This window comes from Setaria viridis, chromosome 6 (assembly GCF_005286985.2).
Source record: "Setaria viridis chromosome 6, Setaria_viridis_v4.0, whole genome shotgun sequence".
Lineage (NCBI taxonomy): Eukaryota > Viridiplantae > Streptophyta > Magnoliopsida > Poales > Poaceae > Setaria > Setaria viridis.
Window position 1 is genome coordinate 9,121,806 of NC_048268.2, and position 10,336 is coordinate 9,132,141.

The 10,336-nt window shown below is 45.2% G+C and overlaps 1 long non-coding RNA gene across 1 annotated transcript; it reads left to right on the forward strand.

The window, feature by feature from the left end:
* On the forward strand, nt 1–1,141 carry LOC117861360 (uncharacterized). Its single transcript, XR_004641764.2, has 2 exons — nt 1–857; nt 927–1,141. It is a non-coding gene; the product is annotated as an uncharacterized lncRNA (long non-coding RNA).
* The last annotated feature ends 9,195 nt before the right edge of the window (nt 1,142–10,336 follow it).

A 10,336-nucleotide genomic window follows, 5' to 3' on the forward strand; every position in this document is an offset into this window, starting at 1 on the left:
AACTGTCTTTGGACGACTTCAGTAACCTACATGTCTGGTTATAGTTCTCAGAAGCAAGTTTATTTGCAGTGATTATAGGACGTGTGGCAAAAGGAAAAGCGACAAGAGAGGAGGCACCGTTCGGTACTGTTCATGCAAAAAAAATCAACCGATGGTCCCATGGATGGATGATGCGGCAGAAGTTCGATTTTTTGCAGCCAAGTTTTTGGGAAGTGTTGGCTTGGGAGGATTTTTTTCCACACAATAATTTTGGGCAATGTCTCCAAACTAGTTCTAACCTACCTTTTTAGCACCCTTCTCATGCCGATTCCACCACACCACCAGCAAATTTAAGCAGTAGAAGGCCAAATTGAGAAGCAATTAACAGAAGCAAAATCAAGCTGCAAGTAGCAAATCGAGCGGTTCCACTTGCAAAATCGAGCTGTGTGGCATCAGCAGGAGGGGTCCAACGAGCCGTGGCACTTGCAACGAAATCGGGACTCTTTCGCAGACAAGACATGTCCCGAATTTTTCGCATGCTACCACTTTACTCCAGCTGGCAGAGCCTAGCTACTGTCACACTATCGATGGTCAGCACTTAGTCCGCTGACTGAGCTTGACCAGCATGGACAAGGCTATCCAGTGCCGTTGGACACCAAAGGACAAGGGACCTGGAAGGATGAATGGCCGTGTCTAGGTTGCCCTCCCAACACCAACAGCCCATCCAGGGCTACCACGATGCTTACAGAGAGTACGCAGCAACTGCAGACGCTACCACGATGGCTCCCAGGGCAAGCAGCACAGGCTTATTGGTGCTCTGCTTCGCCTCTCTCCTACTCCTTGTCCCATCGTTTGCTGATGAAAGCTCCGCGCCCATGGTACGTAAACGCAATAATCTCCCTAAATTCTCGAACACCTGCAAGCGCTTATGATACCAATTATAGCAGATGCCGGGAGGAGTATGACATCAGGAGGGGTCATGGATGACCATTCTCATCCGATATATAGTCCACCGGATTACGGCGCAGTGAATAAAATAATGGCTAGAGGGGTTCTTGTAATTTTTTGTTGTTTCTTTTCATTTCTTTTCTGAAACCCTTTGGTTCATTTGTATGTAAGTAAATAAAATGATCAGTACTCAGCGTTGCGCTTGTTTTGATTATTGTTACATGGTTACCATGGATGCGCGTTGTGCAGCAGGTCCATCAACTGTAATCGATTAACGCATATATTCCTTGCTTCGCAGGCTACAGACACATTAGACTATAATGAAGTGCTTTTGTTAAGTCTTCATTTTTACCTTAAATTAAAAACACTGTCGTCCTTCGCGTCTATGCTCCCTAACTAATCGGCAACAGCGCTACCCTGCTGCTGGTTTTTGTGTGACCGGAAAACCGCAACCGCATGGTCTTGTACGGCTTTGCGATCGATTTCAACGCCTTCATTGACACCATCGCTGCCTACTTCAAGGTCTGGACCAGTCGTGCGCCCTGCTGGGTTGGCACCGATCCCCTTCCGACCTTGTGTACTCTCCTCTCCCCTCACTAGTAGAGAAATGACTTTCCATCCACCCCCTTTTGTCCCGGTTTAAAGTTGGCCCGGGACAAAAGGTTCACCAACCGGGACTAAAACTCGGTCACTGGTGGGGGGCTCACCAACCGGGACCTTTTATCCCGGTTGCAAAGGCTAGTGGGAAAAAAAGACTCTGAGAGGTATTTTATCCCGGTTTGAAACACCAACCGGGATAAAAGACCCCCCCTTTTATCCCGGTTGGTAACACCAACCGCGATAAAAGGGTCAAGAGCCTTTTATCCCGGTTGGAAACACCAACCGGGATAAAAGGGGGTCATTTATTCCGGTTGGTGTTTCAAACCGGGATAAAAGGGTCCCCCAACGAGGTCATTGGAAGGTGGCTGGAAGGGGATTAAATCCTCGAACCCTTTTATCCCGGTTGGAAACACCAACCGGGATAAAAGACCTCTTTTATCCCGGTTGGTGTTTCCAACCGGGATAAAAGGGTCCCCCACGAGTTAATACAAAAGGATAGTATCCCCTACATAGTCAGATGTGGTGTGTAGGTGGGATGGCAAGGAAGCTACGCGCGAGGCTGGAGGTTGTGGGTTCGAATCCCACGAACCGCGCACGCGCATATTTCGCGTGAAAAATCGCGTGACTTGTGGCTTGCGACGTGCGCGTGCCTCCTGGGAGCTTGGGAATTTTTTTTTGCAGCGCCGGCCGTGGGTAATACCAACCGGGATAAAAGGGGGTCTTTTGTCCCGGTTGAGTGACCCGGGATAAAAGACCCCCCTTTTGTCCCGGTTGGTTTATCCCGGATGCATTTTCGAGATCTTTGCACCCTACCAACCGGGATAATAGGTGAGTTCTCCACCAGTGCCTGTAAAATCAGCTCTAGCTGCTCTTTCAACTACCATCGCCACTGCCATCCTTGAGGCCGCTGGGCTTCCGGCAGACCACTTAGGTGGCTGGATGGGTTGGAAAAGGTGGGTTGGGGGCCTGGCGACGCTGCGGCACTTTAGCACAGACCGTCCTGTGCCGCCCATGGAGATAACGCCGTCGACCAACACAACATCAACTACTTGCTTGGAATAGACAGTAAAACGTTATCACTGTCAGTTCACAGCTCGCTATGGAAAATTGACCATTTGTCCCGAGAGACTTAGTACTAGTTGTATTTTGACTGGTACAAATGTACCATCCCTTTAGTACCGGTTGGAGGCACATTAGTACCGGTTGATACCCCAACCTGGTACTAATGTGCCACCCCCTTTAGTAGTGGGAGCACCAACCAGCAATGATGTGGGCCTTTTAGTACCGGTTGGTGTCTCGAACCGGTACTAGAGTTCCTCCTATAAATCTGCCTCCTTCTTCCTTCTGCCCGTGCCATTCACCACAGCTTGAGCTTCACCCTAACCGTGACGCCATGAGAGAGGTGCTGCTGGATTGAAAACCATTTCTTAGGGATTTCACTCATTCAAGTGTTCTAAAGGTTAGAAACTTCATTCTCCCTTGATACATGGTTAGTATACTAAGTTTTATACTTTAGAGCTAGAGTAATTTGTGATTTTTATAATAAAATACAATGGAGAAATTTTTCAAGCTCATATTTGTGATTTTTTTAAATATATGCACCATTTTGTATAGGAAATTGTAGGAAATAAGTGAAAATTACATCATGTTAATTTAGCAATGCATGAACAGGTAGCTAGTCATGGGTGATAAGCATTTTAGAATTCATTATTCAAGATTGACCTTTGATTCAGAAAAGCATTTAGCTCAACATGGTTATATGACAATATCATCAAGAGCATATGCTGCACAATCACCAACCAATGCACTAGTTCACAAATAGCATAAGGAAATGCTAAGGATATATAGGAGAAGCTCATCTAGTGTAAAGTGTACAAAGTATAATATGATACAAATACAATGCAATGCTAAAAGAGATAGGATTTGGCTCAAAATCAAGATAGCTCAGGAGGGTTAAACCAACTAGGAAGAGTTCCATGGCAAAAGAAGAACCGTCAACGATTCCAATTGAGTACCATGGAAGGGATACGAATTGAAGGATTAAAAATTGATATCACTTAAAGAAAATGAAATCCAATTAAAAGATCAAATGTGATACCAATTAAAAGATCAAAGGCGGATATCAAAAACCAAAGCAAGTTTTGGTTCAAACTCCCCCTCCAATGAAGTCGAACTCCCCCTAAACCAAAGACACCTAGCAAACAAAAACTAGGAAAAGAAGGGGGCAAAAGAAAAGCACAACGCCAATCAAAGGGAAAAGAAAATCCAAAGAAGGAGCAAAATGCAACCCAATGACAAAGCAGGCCCAAAACCAAGATGGAGCTCAATTCATGCCACACAATGCAATGATGATACCAATGAGAGGAATTTAAGCATTGTAACATGATTCCATATTTATGAATAAATGTTTGGGCAAACAAACATGTCAAGAAGATGCAAATGATCATACAAAGATACTAAGCTAAAATGATACCAAATGAACAACATGCCATACCCAATATGAAGACTAATCTAAAGCATGGCACGATATTCATGTGGATCATCCACCAAGATATATTACAAAGCTAGCATGACAAGATATACATGAAGATCACACAAGCTAACATGAAAAGGTGGCTAGCCTACCATGGTATATTCACAGCATGATACGAGGGTAACACATGAAAGTAGTATACAAGTGAGTAGTATACAAGAAAGAAAAAACTCACTATATAAGTGTAAAAAAGCCTCTTAAGGGCTATCCAAACGGTGTGGAGAACCATAAAGTCTTGATCACTTCAAGCAAAAGATCAAGCCTACTCGACTCGCCTCCATCCCGCTTGACTCGACCGACGCTGTCTCCATCACCGTCCGTGTACTCTTACTCTTCCGTGCATCATGCGGATCGCCCATGACTCCACCCAGACTCCTTGGGTCCCTCGGTCCAAGGTTACTCGTGTTCACCCTTCACAACCCTAGTTCATCAGCATGAACCTTTCGCTTGACCTTCACCTCATGCTGTCGACCGCCATGTCGCATCCTACACCCGCACATCACAGGCAAAGAGACACAACACACAAACATATAGTTTACACAAACACCACAACACAACGCACACAACACAACATATCCGGTTAGCCGTTAGCATAATCATGCACATATGAAGGGGCAAGAGCTTTGGAGTACGCGGTTCCTCCGCAACTCTACTAGGACATCTAGGACGTGGAAGATCACCTCAACCTCAATGACGGTGGTGCTACAAGGCTACCATACGCTAGGTACCGGGTGGAGGCTCCACCCGGTACTAAAGGGGGCCCTTTAGTATCGGATGGGAACCCCACCCGGTACTAAAGTGCCTCCCGTCCGCCGCTGCCCCCACCCCCGCTACCCAGTCCTTAATTATCACTCACCCGGTCCCTCCCCCTCCTCTATTTGTCTCTCACCCAACTCTTCCCCCCTCCTCTCTCTGTCTCTCTCACACACACTCACCCGCCGGCTCGATCTCCTCGATCTGGCTCCCCTACCCTCCCCCCTCCGCTCACCCCTCACCTGCAGTGAGGAGCAGAGGTGGGGCGAGGTGAGGTGGCGGCAGCGGAGGGCGGCGGCGAGGGAGGGCGGCGGGGTGGAGGGTGGGGCGGAGGACGAAGAGAAGCAGCGACAGTGGGCGGCGGAAGCGGCTAGGCGAAGAGCGGAGGGTGGCAGGGTGGAGGGCAGCGGGGCAGGGCAGAGGCGGAGGTGGTGTGGAGAGGTGGAGCGGCGGCGGGGTAGAGGGTGGGGTGGAGGGCAGAGAGCGGCAGCGACGGCAGGTTATTTCAACTGGTACTAAAGACCCCCCCCTTTAGTACCGAACTACCAGTACTGGTTGTGAAACCAATACTAAACGTGGATTCCCTAGTAGTGACCTCAGCAAGCTGAGAATTCATGCTTCTTCCTTAGAGATCTTGTTGGTTCGCAACATCCCAGTACATGCCTGTGTACAATCTTCCACGTGTCTGCCACAAGAAATATTATAAACAAATTTAATCTATTTTTCCCCTACCTATTATTGATCAAGTTCTTTATCTAATATGAAGACCTATGTCCATTTCTCACGTAATACGATGCAGATGGATTAGTAATGGATGTATAACATGGACAGACGGACCAAGGAGTTTGTTGATGGCTTGCATTATTTTCTCGAAGTGGCCAAAGCCAACAAGCCAGAGAAGGGATTCATACGTTGTCCATGCTTCCAAGGCAATAACAAGAAGGACTACTTTTCTTGGGTGAATGTTCATAACCACTTGTTTAGATACGGTTTCGTGCCTAACTATTTGGTTTGGACCAAGAACAGTGAAAGAGGGGTTATAATGGAAAACGGTGAAGAAGAGGATGAGGATAACAACATTCCAGATTGGGTTGCAAGCCAAGCTTTTGCAGATACTACAATGGGCGAGGCCGATGAAGAAGAGTTTGCAGAAGATGGCCCTATTGATGATCTTGGTCAGGTATTGCGGGATGCATAGAAAGGTTGCGAAACTGAGAATGAATCAGAAAAATTGCAGCGCATGATAGATGATCACAAAAAATTATTGTACCCAAATTGCAAGTAAGGGCATTAAAAACTAGGTACCATACTGGAAAAGTTGCAATGGAAGGCAAAAAAGGTGTGTTTGATAAGGCATTTAAGGGGATATTGAAAATTGTAAAGAACATTCTTCCCAAGAATAATGAATTTCTGTCCACAACATAAGAAGCTAAACAAGTTGTTTTCCCTCTGGGATTGGAGTTTTAGAAGATACACGCATACCCTAATGATTGTATCCTCTATCGTGGTGGTGAATACGAGAAATTGGATGCTTATCCTATGTGCGGAGCGCTGCAGTATAAGATCAGGCGAAATGATCCCGGTGATGTTGAGGGGCAGCCTCCCAAGAAGAGAGTTCCCGCGAAGGTGATGTGGTATTTCCCTGTAATACCACGCTTGAAGCAATTGTTCAGAAACAAGGCGAATGCTAAATTGATGCGGCGGCACAAAGAAGAACATAAGAAAGATGAGATGCTGAGACACCCCACGGATGGGGCTCAGTGGAGATCAATTGATAGAGCATTTCTGGACTTTGAAAGCGATGCAAGGAATATAAGGTTTGGTTTAAGTACTGATGGATTCAATCCATTCGGTGAGTTGAGTAGTGGACATAGTACTTAGCCTGTGACCCTATGTATGTTCAAGCTTTCTCCTTGGCTGTGCATGAAGTGGAAGTTCATTATGATGCCAGTGCTTATCCAATGCCCAAATCAACCTGGCAACGACTTTGACATCTACCTAAGATCGCTGGTTGATGAACTTTTACTGCTCTAGAAGGAAGAAGATATACGTGTTTGGGATGAAGATAAACAAGAGAGATTTGACATGCTAGCATTGTTGTTCCTAACTATCAATGATTGGCTTGCGCTCAGTAACCTTTCAGGATAGACAAACAACGGATATCGTACATGCATCCACTGTTTAGACGACATAGACAGCATGTATTTGCAACACTGTAGGAAGGTTGTGTATATGGGCCATTCTCGATTTCTTCCTGCTAACCACCCGTAAAGAAAGAAAGGGATGCTTTCAAAGGGGCGCCAGACCATCGTAAAAAACCTGCACACCATAATGGAAAGCGTGTATTTGAGATGATAAAGGATGTAAGGGTAGCCTTTGGAAAGGGTCTTGGTAGTGAATCTGTTCCGAACGACAATAATGGACGTGCACCCATGGGAAGAAGAAGTCTATATTTTTGGAGCTACCTTATTGGGAAATCCTAGAAGTACGCAACGTAATAGCCGTGATGCACCTAATGAAGAATCTTTGCATGAACGTGCTAGCCTTCATGGGTTGTTATGGGAAATCAAAAGATACATTAGAAGCACGATAGGACCTAAAACATATGAAGCAACGAGATGACCTTCATATGAAGCACCAACCAAAATAGTGGTGTTCGTATAGATGCCATAGACAGCAACAGGAGTAAGGACTCGTATTATAGTTTCGTAGAGGAGATCTGGGAACTTGAACACGAACCGCTAAACATCCCTCTATTTCATTGCCAATGGGTGAAGCTAACTGGAGGTAGCGTAACGAAAGATAAGTATGGAATGATAATAGTGGACCTAACCAAGAATGAAAACAATGATGAACCATTCGTCCTGGACAATGATGTGCATCATGTTTTCGGTGTGAAGGACATGTCTAGCAAATGCAAGAAAAATTCAGAAGATAAAGAAAAACCATGGGAGGTAAAATGCCACATAGTTCTTCCAGGTCAAAGAAAAATCTCGGGAGTCGAGGACAAAATAGTCTAGTCAGATGATTATGATCAGTTTGATGGCATGCCTCCATTCGCTGTCGAAGTGTGGCAGAACCGCCCAAATCAACCTGGCTAAAAGGCACTTAAGTCGCCTGACACGCGATCATGCACTTTAAGCAAGTCAACTTGGTCGTCCGTCCGATTTCATCCGATAAACCACTTACACAGGATCGAGAAGCATTGCTCACACAAAGGTGAGTAGCACAAAGATTACAACATTCCCATCACATTAACATAGTTTATCAATTTATTACATCAGACTTTTCGAAATTCAAAAAAGTTTGCAAGGTTCAACCAGACGAAGTAAAACAAGCGGAAGCTAAATGTCGATACATGATATCATGATGAAGCCGATCATGACATCAATAATCCCTGCCCTCGCTGTCCGAGGAGGGATCCCACTCGACTATCCAGCCTGGAGGGAGCTGGGTTGGCCAAGTGGTGCCAGCAGCCAAACTATTGACATCACCTGAAAATTTAAGCCACAATAAGGCTGAGCAACTAATACTCAGCAAGACTGACCCGACCGGTGATCAATACTGTCACCAACTTCTAAACATGCAAGGCCTTTTTGGCTTTGGGTTTATTTTGCCAAAAGCACCTATAGTCGGTCCTTACTTTCAATGTTTTAGCTCAAGTTCTATGTTCATTAACCAGTCTAGATTAGCAACTTATACTAAACAATTATAGTTTCCCAAGCAATTAAAGAACAAACATCCAGATTAATATCATCATCATGTTTCATCTTTACTAAGTGGAAAATAGCGATAAAGCAGTTCCAAACTATGAGAGGCAGACGAATCAATTCGAATTTATTAACCATGCATGGCGAACCTAATCTCACGACATCCGCGCACCACGAAGGGTCGCTTCATTTGTCAGCCATCCCCATCCATCCCTTAGGCACGTGTCAGAGCCAACTTCCTTTGGCATGCAATGCTCCATAATCCCGGCCTCTGCCGTACTATGACCGCACTTGCACCCACATGATGCACCATGGGAACGATGTTCCAAGGACAGCTGGAGGGTAAGCCACGCCCCAGTTCAATCAGGTACTAGGCTTCCCTATCCCATACTAGGTATGAGATTAGTACTTTCAAACACTTGATCACGAACGTCGACACATTTCGACCTGAGTTCATTTTCGTTTAGACAGACAGGGCAAACCACCAAGAACCGAACATAAGCCCGGCCCCGTCTATCGTCCTTATAGTTGTAGCAAGAGTAAACAAACAACTCCTATAACTCGCGAGTGATAGGCAATCACTCGACTTTTACCGAGTCCTATTTAGCATTGCATCTACGCGACTTATCATGCTAGTGTTCAGATCAGAAGGGTACTAAGTTCATGCATCTAAGGTGTCATCCAACTCCTATAAACGTAAATGCACAATCCTAAGCATCAACATATTGCATAATTTAAAATAGGGAAACATGCACCGGGGCTTGCCTTCAGGAAGGGTTAGCGGTTCTTTGAGGTCTTGATCTAGCTTAGGCTCTCCTTGCAAGTGATGAAGCTCCGCGGCGGGTTCTTCCTCCGATGTGGGGTGGTGCTCGTATGTTCCATCGGCGAGATTTGCTTCTACACGACATGCACATGCAGGAGTTTAGTTTCAACTAGGCGTGAACACGAACGATGCACGGCATGGATTACGGTAGAAAGGAAGTTGCCTATAGGCCACATTCACCTAAACAAGGTTTTTAACTTCTCTTAACTTCGCAAAGGAAGGTGAGGTTGGGTTTAAACTTGCGGTTGACTTTGATGGTGATTGCGTACACATTTAGATTCTTGCAACTTAGAGTTTGCATAAAGAGAGAGGGAGATTGTGTTTGGGGTGGTTCAAGTGCATTAGGAGAGTTATTTACTTCTGAAAATTTTTACGTACCTCTTCCCTAAAATTTTTACGTACCTCTTCTCTAGGGTCCTAAACATTTCTCTGAGCTTCAACACACAGAAACATTCACCACAGAGTTGGATTTACCTATTTAGCATTTTTCTTCTATTTACTATGATTTAAAAGGCCTAAACAAGGAATAAAACCATAAGATATTATTTACAACAGCAAGATGAGCAAACTTATTTTGTAAGAAACTAGACAGAACAAGGATTCCAACAAAAGTGATTTGGTATTTTTCTAATTTTTCCTCGATTTAAGATGTAACTTCCAAGTTCCTGTCGATTTAAAACGAGTTAAAAGAGTCGGATCGGGGAAAAATTAGGATTTGACCCTTAGACTTAAGGAAAAACTGTACAGGGATCCTCAGATTTAACATAAAGAAGTCCTTGAAATTTAACACAGATACCCTCGGTCAAAAGAAAAGACTCAATCGAGCCCTCGGGTGACGCGGACAACACTCGGGCGAGGCGGATAGCACTCGGGCGAGGCGGACAAGGTCTGGTTGCTTTCGCGGATGAATCAGGGTCGGGAAGAGCTGGAAAGGGGTCGGAAGCTCACCTTCGGTCCTACGGACGAGGTCTTGGGGTCGGGTAGAAACAA